The sequence below is a fragment of the Bos javanicus genome, chromosome 4 (genome assembly GCF_032452875.1).
Source record: "Bos javanicus breed banteng chromosome 4, ARS-OSU_banteng_1.0, whole genome shotgun sequence".
In the NCBI taxonomy this organism is placed as follows: Eukaryota; Metazoa; Chordata; class Mammalia; order Artiodactyla; family Bovidae; genus Bos; species Bos javanicus.
The window spans coordinates 59296370-59312555 of record NC_083871.1 but is presented as its reverse complement, the minus strand read 5'-3'; the positions used below and the strand labels follow the sequence as shown (position 1 = coordinate 59312555).

Below are 16186 nucleotides of genomic sequence, written 5' to 3'. Positions count from 1 at the left end.
TTAGAAGCAAATCAGATTGATACCAAGATTTGCAATACTAAGAATCTGCTTCTGGGATCTTAATATATGATCATTGGCTATTTCATTATCCATATACAAATACTATTGTTTAGCTATAATTACAATTTTACTATAATTTTGGTAGGGCTACATAATATCCTTTTATAGTGTTAAAAATATATTCTTGAAATTTTACAGACTTTATAATTATGTTACATTGGTTTTTCATGGGAAAAGAAATGTGTGTATACGTTAATGTTGGGAAAATATCAGTTTCATAACATTGTGTCTTTTTCAGGGATATATTGAGTTGAACCATATGAAATTGCTGATATCTGACCAAATCTGACCTAACAAAACAGCAGTATCATATTAGTTCAGTTCAGTTCAGTTCAGTCGCTCAGTCGTGTCTGACTCTTTGCAACCCCAAAATCACATAATGCCAGGCCTCCCTGTGCATCACCAACTCCCGGAGTTCACTCATGTCCATTGAGTCAGTGATGCCATCCAGCCATCTCATCTTCTGTCGTCCCCTTCTCCTCCTGCCCCCAATCCCTCCCAGCATCAGAGTCTTTTCCAGTGAGTCAACTTTTCGCATGAGGTAGCCAAAGTACTGGAGTTTCAGCTTTAGCATCAGTCCTTCCAATGAACACCCAGGACTGATCTCCTTTAGGATGGACTGGTTGGATCTCCTTGCAGTCCAAGGGACTCTCAACAGTCTTCTCCAACACCACAGTTCAAAACCATCAATTCTTTGGCGCTCAGTTTTCTTCACAGTCCAATTCTCACATCCATACATGACCACTGGAAAAACCATAGCCTTGACTAGACGGACCTTTGTTGGCAAAGTAATGTCTCTGCTTTTGAATATGCTATCTAGGTTGGTCATAACTTTCCTTCCAAAGAGTGTTTTTTAATTTCATGGCTGCAATCCCCATCTGCAGTGATTTTGGAGCCCATAAAAATAAAGTCTGACACTGTTTCTCCATCTATTTCCCAGGAAGTGATGGGACCAGATGCCATGATCTTCATTTTCTGAATGTTGAGCTTTAAGCCAACTTATTTACTCTCCTCTTTCACTTTCATCAAGAGATTTTTTAGTTTCTCTTCACTTTCTGCCATAAGAGTGGTGTCATCTGCATATCTGAGGTTATTGATATTTCTCCCAGCAATCTTGATTCCAGCTTGTGCTTCTTCCAGCCCAGTGTTTCTCATGATGTACTCAGCATATAAGTTAAATAAGCAGGGTGACAATATACTGCCTTGACATACTCCTTTTACTATTTGGAACCAGTCTGTTGTTCCATGTCCAGTTCTAACTGTTGCTTCCTGACCTGCATATAGGTTTCTCAAGCATATAATTCAACTTAATACCTTACCTCTCAATTTATTTTTATTCCTTTAATGTTTTTCATTACATGCTACTATTAATATTTTCTCCATGAATTCACCAACATTTTTGTTATATTTAACTCTAGGCAAAGATTTTTGTTTTAATCTTTAATTGTGAAATAAATTCATTTTTAAAATTACACTTTAGCTTTGCTAATATAATTTACTTAAACTCATCTTTTATGTATTAATTATATTTCCTTAACTAGATTCTTTAGTATGATATTTATATGAACAGTGATCAGCAGTGTCTTTGTCTCATTCCTTGGGCTTCCCTGATAGCTCAGTTGGTAAAGGATCTGCCTGCAGTGTGGGAGACCCTGATTTAATTACTGGGACGGGAGGACCCACTGGAGAATGGATAGGCTACTCACTCCAGTGTTCTGGCCTGGAGAATTCCATGGACTATATAGTTCATGCGGTCACAAAGAGTCAGACATGACTGAGCAACTTTCACTTGGTCTCATTCCGTTCTTGATTTTGAAGGAAAGGCTTAAAAATTTTTATCATTAAAATATAATGTTTGGTTGAGGTTTTTGATCAATAATCTTAATAGGCTGAAGAGTTATCATTTGTAATCTTAGTTCACAACAAATGATTTACTTTATCATGAATGAAGGTTAAAAATTATCAACAGATTTTTCTGCATTTATTGATAGGAACATGTGGATTTTGTCCTTTTAACTAAAAAAGATTATAGTGTAAAGTATTACTGACTGGCATTTGTGGAGAAAGACATATGTTTTTACCAGTATTTTTTCATTAATAAAATTAGGTAACATGTTTACATAAAAGTGAGTAAATATGTACATATGATACAGAATAATACTTATAAAATTAACACTTATTTGCTTTATCCACCACAAGAGATAGGAAAGTATCATTATCCCAAAGGCTATGCAGAAATAAATACTAGGCAAAGTTTTGTAAACAAAATAATAATAATAATGATAATTAACCTGTATTTGCTTCTGGAAAGCAAACAATTCTGACCTCTGGCCTGAAGGGAGACACTGTCTCTGTCTCCCCAACTTGTGTGCTCTACAACACTCTTAACAGTTTGGAACATAACAACTTTTGAACAAAGGCCAAAATAAGATGTGCAGCAACATGAGATACTCATGGAGAGTAACATAGTGGGATTTGGAGTTGTCTGTTTTAGGGATGGCTAGCAGCAACAGCAAAGAAATAGAGGAAACAACAGAATGGGAAAGACTAGAGATCTCTTCAAGAAAATTAGAGATACCAAGGGAACATTTCATGCAAAGATGGGCTCTATAAAGGACAGAAATGGTACGGACCTAACAGAAGCAGACAATATTAAGAAGAGGTGGCAAGAATACATGAAGAACTGTACAAAAAAGATCTTCAAGACCAAGATAATCACGATGGTGTGATCACTCACCTAGAACCAGACATCCTGGAATGTGAAGTCAAGTGGCCCTTAGGAAGCATCACTATGAACAAAGCTAGTGGAGGTGATGGAATTCCATTTGAGCTATTTCAAATCCTGAAAGACGATGCTGTGAAAGTGCTGCACTCAATATGTCAGCAAATTTGGAAAACTCAGCAGTGGCCACAGGACTGGAAAAGATCAGTTTTCATTCCAATCCCAAAGAAAGGCAATGCCAAAGAATGCTCAAACTACCACACAATTGCACTCATCTCACACGCTAGTAAAGTAATGCTTAAAATTCTTCAGGTCAGGCTTCAGCAATACATGAACTGTGAACTTCCAGATGTTTAAGCTGGTTTTAGAAAAGGCAGAGGAACCAGAGATCAAATTGCCAACATCCGCTGGATCATGGAAAAACCAAGAGAGTTCCAGAAAAACATCTATTTCTGCTTTATTGACCATGCCAAAGCCTTTAACTGTGTGGATGACAATAAACTGTGGAAAATTCTGAAAGAGATGGGAATACCAGACCACCTGATCTGCCTCTTGAGAAACCTGTATGCAGGTCAGGAAGCAACAGTTAGAACTGGACATGGAACAACAGACTGGTTCCAAATAGGAAAAGCAGTACGTCAAGGCAGTATATTGGCACCCTCTTATTTAACTTATGTGCAGAGTACATCATGAGAAACACTGGGCTGGAAGAGGCACAAGCTGGAATCAAGATTGCCAGGAGAAATATCAATAATCTCAGATATGCAGATGACACCACTCTTATGACAAAAAGTGAAGAGGAACTAAAAAGCCTCTTGATGAAAGTGAAAGTGGACAGTGAAAAGTTGGCTTAAAGCTCAACATTCAGAAAACGAAGATCATGGCATCTGATCCCATCACTTCATGGGAAATAGATGGGAAAACAGTGGAAACAGTGTCAGACTTTATTTTTATGGGCTCCAAAATCACTGCAGATGGTGACTGTAGCCATGAAATTAAAAGACGCTTACTCCTTGGAAGGAAAGTTATGACCAACCTAGATAGCATATTCAAAAGTAGAGGCATTACTTTTCCAACAATGGTCCGTTTAGTCAAGGCTATGGTTTTTCCAATAGTCATGTATGGATGTGAGAGTTGGACTGTGAAGAAAGCTGAGCACCAAAGAATGGATGATTTGGAACTGTGGTGTTGGAAAAGACTCTTGAGAGTCCCTTGGACTGCAAGGAGATCCAACCAGTTCTTTCTAAAGGAGATCAGTCCTGGGTGTTCTTTGGAAGGACTGATGCTAAAGATGAAACTCCAGTTCTTTGGCCACCTCATGCGAAGAGTTGACTCACTGGAAAAGACTCTGATGCTGGGAGGGATTGGCGGCAGGAGGAGAAGGGGACGACAGAGGATGAGATGGCTGGATGGCATCACTGACTCGATGGACATGAGTTTGAGTGAACTCCAGGAGTTAGTGATGGACAGGATGGCCTGGCGTGCTGCAACTCATGGGGTGGCAAAGAGTTGGACATGACTGAGTAAATGAACTGAACTGAACTGAGATGACCTCTCTCTGCAAAGAAGGGAGTTTCATATTTGGAGACCAGAAAGGCAGATGGTAACAAAGACCACAAATGCTTGTAATATCCATCTTTGTCTTTGTCCTCAATTTACCAGTAGACATCACTTCTCACATCTCTTGCAACTACGTGAAGTTCTGTGACTAGTTCTCATGAATAGACCATGGCTGAAATTATGTGCTAACAATTACCAAAGTTATTAAGAGGGGATATACCTGCCACATGTTCTGCTCTTTTTCTTTTGTGTGTCAGCAAACACAAAGAATCAAAGACCTCAGAAAATGACAAAAGTGCTTAGTGAGTAGAGTCTAGTAGGCTCCTGATTGAACAGAGCAACGCCTCCTTTCTGACTTTAGTCAGACTATAAAATAAGGGATAATTTTATTTTGTCATGTTAAACCTCTGAGACAGTTGTTACAGCAACTAACCTTCCCTGATTCATACAGAGATCGTAGTAATTTATAACAGCATTGTACTGGGTACTTATCGTATGACAGATACCATGTATTAGCAAATTTAGTTCTCTCACAGCCTATGACAAAGGTTTATTAACCCCTCTGAGAAATTAACTTTCCTCTTCTAATCCGTCACATGGCTTTTAAGGGCTGATGTTAGTACTTCAAACTAGTTTTAAGTGGATCCACATTGTGTGCTCTTAACCCATTTGCTATTTTGTCTGTAGTTAATTTCTTGGTGTTCCAAACAAATAAACAAAAATCATATCCTTAGTCTTGGGTAAATCCATCAACTCAAATTGAAAATCTCAAACTGTAGCTCATCAAAGTTTGGTCTGTAGAGTAAGAATTCATAATTACAACACAGCTGAAGGGAAATGTGAAGCATACTCATGAACTAACAGTTTTATTAATAATGCATATGGCATTGCTGCTTAACATTCATCACTGCTGTAAGTTTACAGAGAACCGAAGCTCTGATCATTTACATGGAAAACTACATCCATCATTTTAACTTCTAATGTCCCCCGCACACATATATAAGGGTGTTTATGTGTATATGATACTTTGCTTATTTGAAATTATATTTGCAAATTTTTGAAACAATCTTAAGTTTATACAAATCAAAGTTTTAAATGTTTTAAAAGATCTTAATGTATTTTAAAAAGTATAGTGTTGATGTGATATCCTATTACCTCCTAATTTCTTTATATTTTTTCTACAAACAAGAATGGTCTTCTGCACAAATTCAGTATAATCATTCCATTTTCTTTCTCTACTTCAAGCACACACACACACCTTATTCCTATGTTTCTCTATATCTATATGTTGAAAACTACAAGTTCATACCAATACCTTCAATCTTAATCCAATACCAGTAATTTATTCTGCTTTTCTCCCTTTGCAGATTTGGCGATGCCTTCTCCTTCAGTGAGAAACCAGCGTTCACTATCCCTCACAGCTACACTTTCTGTTGTATCTACTTCCCTTACAAGGATGACTTGCTCACCCTGCTCAGGCTCCAGCAGCCTGAGATAGGTTCCCTTCTCACACACTTGGACACTAACTCTTCACACATGACTGCCCTGACCCACTACATGGATGTTCTCCTTATCCTACTCCAGCTCTAACACCCTACTAATCTTACCTTATCCAGGCTCTGACACCAAACAAACATGCCTTCCCCTCCTACTTGGTTACCAATATCCCACTCAGGGCATCTAAAATTCTCACCATGGTACACACTTAAATACAGAAAGTATATCTGTGAAGGACAGTGAAAGTTGATTTTTCACCTAAGGAAAAGGGACTAAAAAAATTGGAAAGGGATAAAGGAAAATAGACTCTGTGGTATTAGACTAGATTTGAAGATACTGGAACAAAATTTTAGTTTTCAATATACAGATATTGAAATGCCTACCTTTCTCTTTCCTGTCTCATGATTTTGAGTCCAAATTGTTCATGAATAGAAGGAAAGATGAAGAGAAGCCAAAATTACAAATTTTAACAGCTGTATTATTTTCTATGTTTGTGCCATGTTTTTTAAATTCATTCTTTTAGTCTTTGATACCTTAAGAGTCTTGAATTTTTCCCTAATATGGCAATGAGTTTTGGATCTTTAGCTTATTAGAGAAGGTTGCTAAAACTGAAATTACTAGATTGTTGCTGCTGCTACTGCTGCTAAGACGCTTCAGTCGTGTCTGACTCTGTGCAACCCCATAGACGGCAGCCCACCAGGCTCCCCCGTCCCTGGGATTCTCCAGGCAAGAACACTGGAGTGGGTTGCCATTTCCCTCTCCAATGCATGAAAGTGAAAAGTGAAAGTGAAATCGCTCAGTCGTGTCCGACTCTTCGAGACCCCATGGACAGTCTTCCAGGCTCCTCTGTCCATGGGATTTTCCAGACAAGAGTACTGGAGTAGGGTGCCATTGCCTACCATGCCAAATTCTTAAACCTTTATAATATGACAAGGGGGAAAAAAAGGCCTCCTGGGTAGCTCAAATGGTAAAGAATCTGCCTGCAATTCGGGAGACCCAGGTTCGATCCCTCGGTCAGGAAGATCCCCTGGAGAAGGGCATGGCAACCCATTCCAGTATTCTTTCCTGGAGAATTCCACGGACAGAGGAGCCTGGCAGTCCATGGGTCATGAAGTGTCAGACATGACTGAGTGACTAACACACACACATTCACTGTTATAATCTCCATTTCTTTGCTGTTTTGTTCAATCACTACATCATGTCTGACTCTTTGTGAACCCGTGGACTGCAGCAGGCCAGACTCCTCTGTCCTCCACTGTCTCCTGGACTGTGCTCAAATTCATGTCCTTTGAGCCAGTGATGCTAACCATTTTATCCTCTGCTGCCTCCTTCTCCTTTTGCCTTCAATCTTTCCCAGCATCAGGGTCTTCTCCAATGAGTCCACTCTTTGCATCAGGTGGTCAAAGTATTGGGGCTTCAGTTTCAGCAATAATCCTTCCAGGGAACATTCAGGGTTGATTTCCTTTAGGATTGACTGGTTTGATCTTGTAGTCCAAGGGACTCTCATGAGTCTTCTCCATTTCTTTAATTATCAATAAAATTACATGCTTTTTCTTGTTTATTTCCCATTTTTCCTTTGAATTATTTTTTCACACTGACACTACTTCTTATAGTACTTTCTTGATGACTCTTAAAATCTGTTTATATTAAGCAAAGTAATATGCTGTCATATTTATTGCAAATATACTTACTAGCTTTTCTTTTTTGCTTTTATGGTATATTTTAATGTATTATAATTGAAAACAGTTTTAATATTATTGAATAGCTTCTTTGGCATGTTCAGAAAATTCTACCTCAGTGGGAATTTAACTGATCATCTAACACTCCCTTCTAAGGGTTTTTATGGTTTTAACTAACTATATCTGTCAAAGATTTGTTTTGTGTGGTTTCTGGTGAAGATTTGATTTATTTCTTTTCTTAATATAGCACAATTTCCCCTATATTATTAAACATGTTTATTTATTTAAATATTATATTATATATACTAATATCCATTTGGAGGCAGTTTCTTATATTCTGTCCACTTTTCAAATCTTATGACAATACTGCAGTGTTTAAATTATCGTGTGTTTAAAAAGCCAATAGAATGAGAAAATTCCTTTCACACCTCATTAAAAGAGTTCTGGAGTCAAGTCCAATGTGGAGGTGGCGGGGGTGGAGGGAGGTATAGAAGGGAGGGTTTTCTCACGCTAACAAGCAACTCTCAGACACCAATAGTATATGCAAGAATTTAACTCAATGCAACTCAATTCTGATATCTTCCTCAGAGAGCATCACATTCCACCAGTTAGGGGTTCAGTCTTATGAGACTGCCCCAAGGCCCATTTCAGATGCTAGTCACAAGCCCATGTTGCTACCTGCAATTCTGACTGTCTAGCTATAAGTCAGAAGTTCCCACAATCAATCTTTCCTTGGGTTCAACTAATTTTCTGTAATGGCTCACAGAACTCAGAACATCTTTTCACTAACTAGATTGCCAGTTTATTATATAAACAAAATCTAAGTTAGGAACAGCCAGAGAGAAGATGCACAGGACAAGGTGGGGGGAAGAGTGAGGAGCTTCCATGCCCTCTCCAGCAGCTAACCCTCTCCTCACACTCTATGTGTTCACCAACTCAGAAGTTCTCCAAACCCCATCATTTTGGGTTTTTATAGAGGCTTCAATACATGTGCTCAGTCACTCAGTCATGTCCAACTCTTTACAACCCCCTGAACAGTAGTCTGCCAGGCTCCTCTGTCTGTGGAATTTTCCAGGCAGGAATACTGGAGCGGGTTGCCATTTCCTTCCCCATGGAAGCTTCCTGGCCCAAGGATCAAAGTCATATCTCTCGTGTCTCCTGCATGGGCAGGTAGATTCTTTACCATTGCACTACCGGGGAAGCCCTTCAATACATAGTCATGGCCAATTAATTACTGGCCACGGGCATCTGATTCACCCTCCAGTCCCTTGGCTTCCCTGGAGGTCAGGGGATGGGACTGAAAGTTCCACCCCTTTAGTTGTATGGTTGGTTCTTCTAGCAACCAGTCCCATCCTTAGATGGGGTCCAGAAATGCACTTCATTAATATAACAAGAGACACATTTGTCACTGTCAACACTTAGGAAATTCTAAGGATTTGGAAAACTGTGAGCCAGGAACTGTGGATGAAGATAAGATGCATATGAGAAATATATTTTGATCATCTGAATGTATATAGTTCTTATAAGTCACAAAATTGCATCATCATATTCAATAATTCCTGACCTATGATATTGTGAGTCTTCTTCCAAATAGTTTTAGAATCACCTTTCTTGTTTTTTTCCAAAGAGAATTTAAAGTATGTTTAACATACTATAATTTATTACTCATTCAAATCTATGATATGTCTTTCCTTTTTATTCAGTCTTTTTATTTTTTGAAAAGTTTTCATCTTTTCTTGGTATACCTACTTAGTTGTTTTTTAAAGTGATTTCATTTTCATTGTGAATGAATTCACATTTTTAAAATAATTTCACTGTCTTATATAGGAAAATAATTGATTTTTGTGCATTTATCTTATGCCAAGCTATTTTACTATAGTCCTTTGTACTGTAAATATTATGCTTTTCTTGATATTTTAGGAATAAAATGGCATTGCCTGAAAATCTCCCATGTGTCTCCTCCCAAATAAAATACTACATTTAAATAAATATATCAGTATATTAGGAGAGCTAAACTTTCCTAGCCACATTCTCCTCTGGGATGACAATATACTTTAGTGATGTCTTGTTGGATAATATACTGTTGGAAATTATAACTACTACAAAACCCACATCAATAAGAGGAAATACAAATGGCTATTTAAATATAATATATTTTTGCTAACACAAATAATACTGTAAAACAAAGAATGTTGTTCATCACCTGGTTCTACAAGGATTAAATCATTAGCCTGCAGGTGCTGACCAACAGTATACCCCAAAAGGAATTCAGAAGGAAAAACAGCATGAGGCACTCTGTGCTTTGGAAAAGCAGACCTGCTAGATAGTTAGATAAATCTAGAGAAGAATTTTAATGAGTCCAGATTCTTGAATCTTCCTATACACATAAAAGCTCTAAAAGCATTGAGATAGCTGTTCCTTGTAATTAGCAGTGACCTTTTTACAGAGGAGTGTGCTTGACTATGGGCTTCCCAAGTGGTAAGAGTGGTAAAGAAGTGAAGTGAAGTCGCTCGGTCGTGTCCAACTCTTTGCGACCCAATGGACTGTAGCCTACCGGGCTCCTCTGTCCATGGGATTTTCCAGGCAAGCGTACTGGAGTGGGTTGCCATTTCCTTCTATAGAGGATCTTCCCGACCCAGGGCTCGAAGCCAGGTCTCCCACAGTGTAGGCAGACGCTTTACTGTTTGCTAATTTAGGAGACATAAGGGACCTGGGTTCAACCCCTGGGACAGGAAAATATCCTGGAGGAGGGCATGGCAACCCACTCCAGTATTCTTGCCTGGAGAATCCTATGGACATTGGAGCCCGTCAGGCTATAGTCTATAGGGTCACAAAAAGTTGGATAGGATTAAAGCAGCTTAGCACACACACATGCTTGACTGCCTGTATTCCCTAGGCAAAATCATGTATATAACTGGCTTCTCCCTCTACTTCCCAGGAGCAGTTCTCTCTGCGATTTCACTGAAAGTCTGCTTCCCAAGCTATAGTCTTCAGTAAGACCCTGAATAAAACTCAACTCACAGTTCTTATAGGGTGCATTTTTCTTTCAGTTGACAATGCACAGCCACAATATCACATAAATGTTTTTTAGCTTAATATGTATTTTTTTTCTAATTTTATTTTCCCCTCTTTTTATACAGATCATTCTTGAATCTGATTTCTAATAGTAGTGAATTGCATTTCAAAGTCAGTCTGTATTATATTGCTACACAATTACCATGAAATAGTCAATGCTTTAGGAAACCCCAATCCTTAACTTCAGGAAAGGACCAAGCATATAGAAGAGGAATCTATAAAGTTCACCTTTAACAGAGAATTTTAGAAAGATGTCTAATATTCAAAACTGGAAAAAAAAAATCCAGACATCATTTTGAAGATCAGTCAATATAGGCTAAAGCTGTAGTTACCATTAAGTGAAGTTCACTAAGGATACAACCTTCTTTCCTGTAATTTTACTGACTTTAATTTGTTTGTCTCACTACCCTGTGCCAGGCCAAAAATAGTAGGTGGTGAAGAACCACCCAAGAACTAGTGAAATTTTTCTAATTTGAAGAAAACACATCTTAGAATAACTTTTCTTCTTAAATAATGTGCTATCATAAGGAACTGGTTTTGTTTACTCTTGTCTAAATATTCCAAGCCTCAGAACCTGGTAGGTCTTTGAATTCCATGAAAACTATTAACTTACCTTGAAAACTTAGTCTATGAATATCTGAGTATTTATGCCACCTCAGCATAGGAAATCCTAATGGATTCATTGGCATTTTCTTGAAGATAAATGTCTACATCTATCTATTCTGTTTTTATTCAGTAAACTGTTAATTAGTCCATATTTTACTTCCTCAGACATGTAGAGAAACTCACTAATTATCTCGGAACATTAGGCTGGGTAGAAAACCTGGTGAGAACTTCTGTGGGCAGAATCATTTTTCAACATGTTTCCAAGGATGTGGGAAGGGCTTGGATTGTAATGTACCTGTTTAATAGCTACCTGGAGTAAGCTGATACACAGCACTCATTCTGCAGATATTATTCTCTTCACCTTCAGCAAGATGTTAAATGTTTTTAAATAGCTGTTCTGTACTGTTTTATTGGTGTTAACAGAACTCTTATGGTTGTTACTGGCCATTTTTATAGTCCTTTGCTGCTTCATTTCCACAGCAGGCAAGTCTGGCTACCAAAAATGTCATTGATCATAGTTTTAAGCATCATCCATAGATGATAAAATTGGTGATATCACTGAATGACAGATTCAAAAGTATCATAAAAACTCCTTCAAACAGATGGCAAATATACCACTGTTTACATATTTTAAATGGATGCTACAGATGGTAAGAAATTATTCCACCATGTTTAATAGGAAAATTCCACAGCATTTCTACAAAGGCACTTTTCTTTTTACTGCAAGGAAATATATTCGGTAATTTAGCTACCAACCACTCTTTTACCTTCCAAATTGTATATTGGAAGCATATGGGAAAGATGGTTAGAAAGCCTGTATTCATTTCTTCTTTATGTAGCCTTAAATTTATTGAACAATAAAAATAAATAGGACTGAGAAAGGTGTATGGATGTGTTCATTGTTTAGTAAAAACTGATAATTCTTATAAGCATTCTCAAATAATTTACTTGTTGAATTACAACTAGTTTCATGATTAAAATTTTTTGGCTATAAAGAAAATAGTAAATTGTCACCTGTTAACAATTTTAAAATATTTTTTAATGTATGAATAATCCATTTGTATTGTATACTAATTGTATGATTATTCTGTGAAATGATGGTATAATTTGTTATGGTATATTTGCTTTGAGCAACAGGAATAATTCAGCAAATTAAGTAAAGACTTGAAAACAAGAGTTTAAATTTTGTATTGGATTATAAATGTGATTATAGAGTAGCTGAGTATCAGAGATTATTGCACTTTACATAAACAACCGTTCATTCCTTAAAATATTTCATTCTGTTCTCTCAATACTGTACACCTATTCCTTGGACCTTGGTGAGGAAATTAGTCCCTCTATAAGCAAACTTACTTCGAATTACATATTCTGAAAAACATAAAATTCATTCTAAATCAGGATCCTTCATAGAACTTCCATATCATTCTCACCTTCTTTTCATTTGAACAATTACTATAACTAGCTTTTCAAAATACATTTATTTTTAACTTTTAAAAAGTAAACTTGATCTATTCAAACATATGGATGATCAGATTTTCCCCTTCATATAGCTTTCTGAAATATTTCTCAGTTGTGAGCATAAGGCTGCCCTTTGTGAAGGACTAGTAGTAGAGTTGCTTCTTCTTTTATCATGTATAGAAAATAACCTATTATATTTACGTGTTAAGAGCTGAAGTAGTCTTCCTTGTCTTCTAGCTATTGTTTGTTTCTATTACTTCTTCTTCATATTGGAGAAGGAAATGGCAACCCATTCCAGTACTCTTGCCTGAAGAATCCCATGGAGGGAGGAGCCTGATAGGCTACAATCCATGGAGTCACAGAGTCGGACACGACTGAGCAATTTCACTATATAGATCTTTACAAAAAACTTTATTAAAATTCAAAATCTAAAAATCTTTTTTACCAAGATAATACAGAAATTGAGAGGTGGACATAGAAACTGATATTTATAGCTCAAAATTTGAATACTACATGGTACAACTTCTATTTTGTGATAAGATGGTGATCAACACCCTTCCAGAATCAGGACACAGACATTGCTCCATTGAACCAAAACCGAGGCCATTTAAGACAACACCGTTAGAACTTAAAGTTTTGATCTGTAGTTTCTAAACAGTGGTTCGCAAATGTTATATTACATTAGAATCACTTAGAAGACTTTCAAAAATAAAGATTATTGGGTACCAGACCCAGAGTTTTGGATCCAACAGTCTGGAGCTATAAAATTAACTTTTCTAAGAAGCTCCCAGTTGACTTTTATGCTGCTCATCCAGAGACCATACTTTGAGCACTACCTTAGCCTGAAAACAAAGGGGAGAAGCACTGAACTGAGATGTTTTGACATTACCTGTGTGATCTTGGAGAAGGTATTTACTATCCCAGGTTTACTGTTTTATCTTTTTCAAATAAAAGTGCGGGTGCAGGTGATTGCTCTTTTCCTGTGTTTTACTCTAAAATCTATGAATATAAATCAAGAGCCACAAAAGAGCATACAATGCCCTTAATTAGGGTGATTCAAAGGTCTTACAGAAGATAGAGGTTTGAAAACACTTTACAAAGGAGCTTCTTCCTTCATTTTGGCTTCCTCTGTCAAGGTAATTAAACTTGAGTTCAAAATCTCTCTGCTTGAGCTACACAAGCAAACAAACAAACAGAACTAATGGGTATGTGGTTTTAAATTCGGTTTTTTCTTTAGCAAATTATTAATATGAAATTATTGCTGAGGAGACTGGGTATTTGGAGATTTCTTCACCACAGGCTGCTCTCTGGACTCAATGTCATAAAGTTAGTTTCTCGCCTGTCTACATTGATTTAAAACCTGAGGGTTTTAAAGCCTCATGCCAATCCACCTCCGTGATAGGTTGTGCAATAAATACTGCTGCTGCTGCTGCTAAGTTGCTTCAGTAGTGTCCGACTCTGTGCAACACCATAGATGGCAGCCCACCAGGCTCCCCCATCCCTGGGATTCTCCAGGCAAGAATACTGGAGTGGGTTGCCATTTCCTTCTCCAATGCATGAAAGTGAAAAGTGAAAGTGAAGTCGCTTAGTCATGTCTGACTCCTAGCGACCCCATAGACTGCAGCCTACCAGGCTCCTCTGTCCATGGGATTTTCCAGGCAAGAGTAGTGGAGTGGGTTGCCATTGCCTTCTGTTAATTACATTGGTGGCTCTTTCCACCCCTGTATGTCAGAGACTTTAAATTCTCTGAGCTAGAGAAAACTAGAGAGAATAGGCTAGGCTTCAGTTCAGTTCAGTCGCTCAGTTGTGTCTGACTCTTTGTGACCCCATGAATCACACAGCACACCAGGCCTCCCTGTCCATCACCAACTCCCTGAGTTCACTCAAACTCATTTCCATCAAGTCGGTGATGCCTTCCAGCCATCTCATCCTCTGTCGTCCCCTTCTCCTCCTGCTCCCAATCCCTCCCAGCATCAGGGTATTTTCCAATGAGTCAACTCTTCGCATTCTGAGGTGGCCAAAGTATTGTAGTTTCAGTCCTTCCAATGGAGCATCAATCCTTCCAATGAACACCCAGGACTGATCTCCTTTAGAATGGACTGGTTGGATCTCCTTGCAGTTCAAGGGACTCTCAAGAGTCTTCTCCAACACCACAGTTCAAAAGCATCAATTCTTCGGTGCTCAGCTTTCTTCACAGTCAAACTTTCAATGGAAACACACAAATGTTCTCTCCATAGGTGATCTGACTAGAGTCTACCTAGGCTAGCCTTACTTAGGTCCACCTGGCCGCTCTTGAATTATGTTTTTTCCATTTCAATTACTGTTAAGACAATTTCAGTCACTGAAGGAAACAGACTGGAAAGATGATTGACTACTCAGAATCAATAAAGAGTGTCAGAGGTTTGATGTTTTGAGGGGGCAACGGAGTGTTAGGAAAATCGTTTTCTAATTTGTACTCTTAGCAGTTCCCAAAGTTTTAACAAAGGGCTATTAAATTAAAGTATTAATAGTTTTAAAGAAATCAGATATAGTATTCTTAAGTTATATTTGTAGTCTATTATAAAATTGATTCACCTAAAAAGTTGTCTGCCCTGAAGGTTTTTCTTTTCTTTTCCCCCTTACATAATAATCTTTTTCACTATTATTTTTTTAAAAAAGCATATGGCAGTCTCAAAACTCCCTCCAGTGCTTGTCCTGATGTGGAAAAATCTCCAGAATGGCAAATATAGGAACGTTTCCACAACCGTTTCAAGTAATCCATGACCATCTCAAATGAATTTTACTTTATAAAAATAGTATTTATTAAAATTCATTATATTTTTCCTGTGTTAAGTAAATCAAGTACAAATAATACTTCAATAAAAAGTCACTCTAAGAGATATATAGAGCTTTATGGCTACATAATATTTAAATTTAAAAATAAATATCTGTAGAAAAATACAATAAGATGGTCAATAGAATACTAAGTTTAAAATCATACTTTAGGATAAATTAATGTTGCAGAATTAGAATGGTAATAAAAATTCAACTAGACAAAATTAATGGTATAAAATTTCCTATTAAATAATAATTTGGTATTAAAAATAAATTAATACTTTTTATTATTTATTTGGGTTTCCCTGGTGGCTCAGAGGTTAAAGTGTCTGTCTGGAATGCAGGAGACCCAGGTTCGATCCCTGGGTCGGGAAGATCCCCTGGAGAAGGAAATGGCAACCCATTCCAGTACTCTTGCCTGGACAATCCCATGGAGGAAGGAGCCTGGTAGACTACAGTCCATGTGGTCTCAAAGAGTCGGACATGACTGAGTGACTTCACTTTCACTTTCATTATTTATTTATTTGGCTGCACCAGGTCTTGGTTGTGGTATGCAGGGTCTTTAACTGTAGCATGTGGGATCTAGTTCCCTGACCAGGGATCAGACCCAGGTCCCCTGAATGGGGAGCGTAGAGTCTGAGCCACTGGATCACCAGGGAAGTCCCCTTGTATACTTTAAATGAATGATGGTGATATAAATTTATTATAGTATTCA

The 16186-nt window shown here is 37.6% G+C and overlaps 1 non-coding gene across 1 annotated transcript; it reads left to right on the top strand.

The window, feature by feature from the left end:
- Positions 1–15773: 15773 nt before the first annotated feature.
- On the top strand, positions 15774–15845 carry TRNAS-GGA (transfer RNA serine (anticodon GGA)). Its single transcript has one exon. It is a non-coding gene; the product is annotated as a tRNA-Ser (tRNA).
- The last annotated feature ends 341 nt before the right edge of the window (positions 15846–16186 follow it).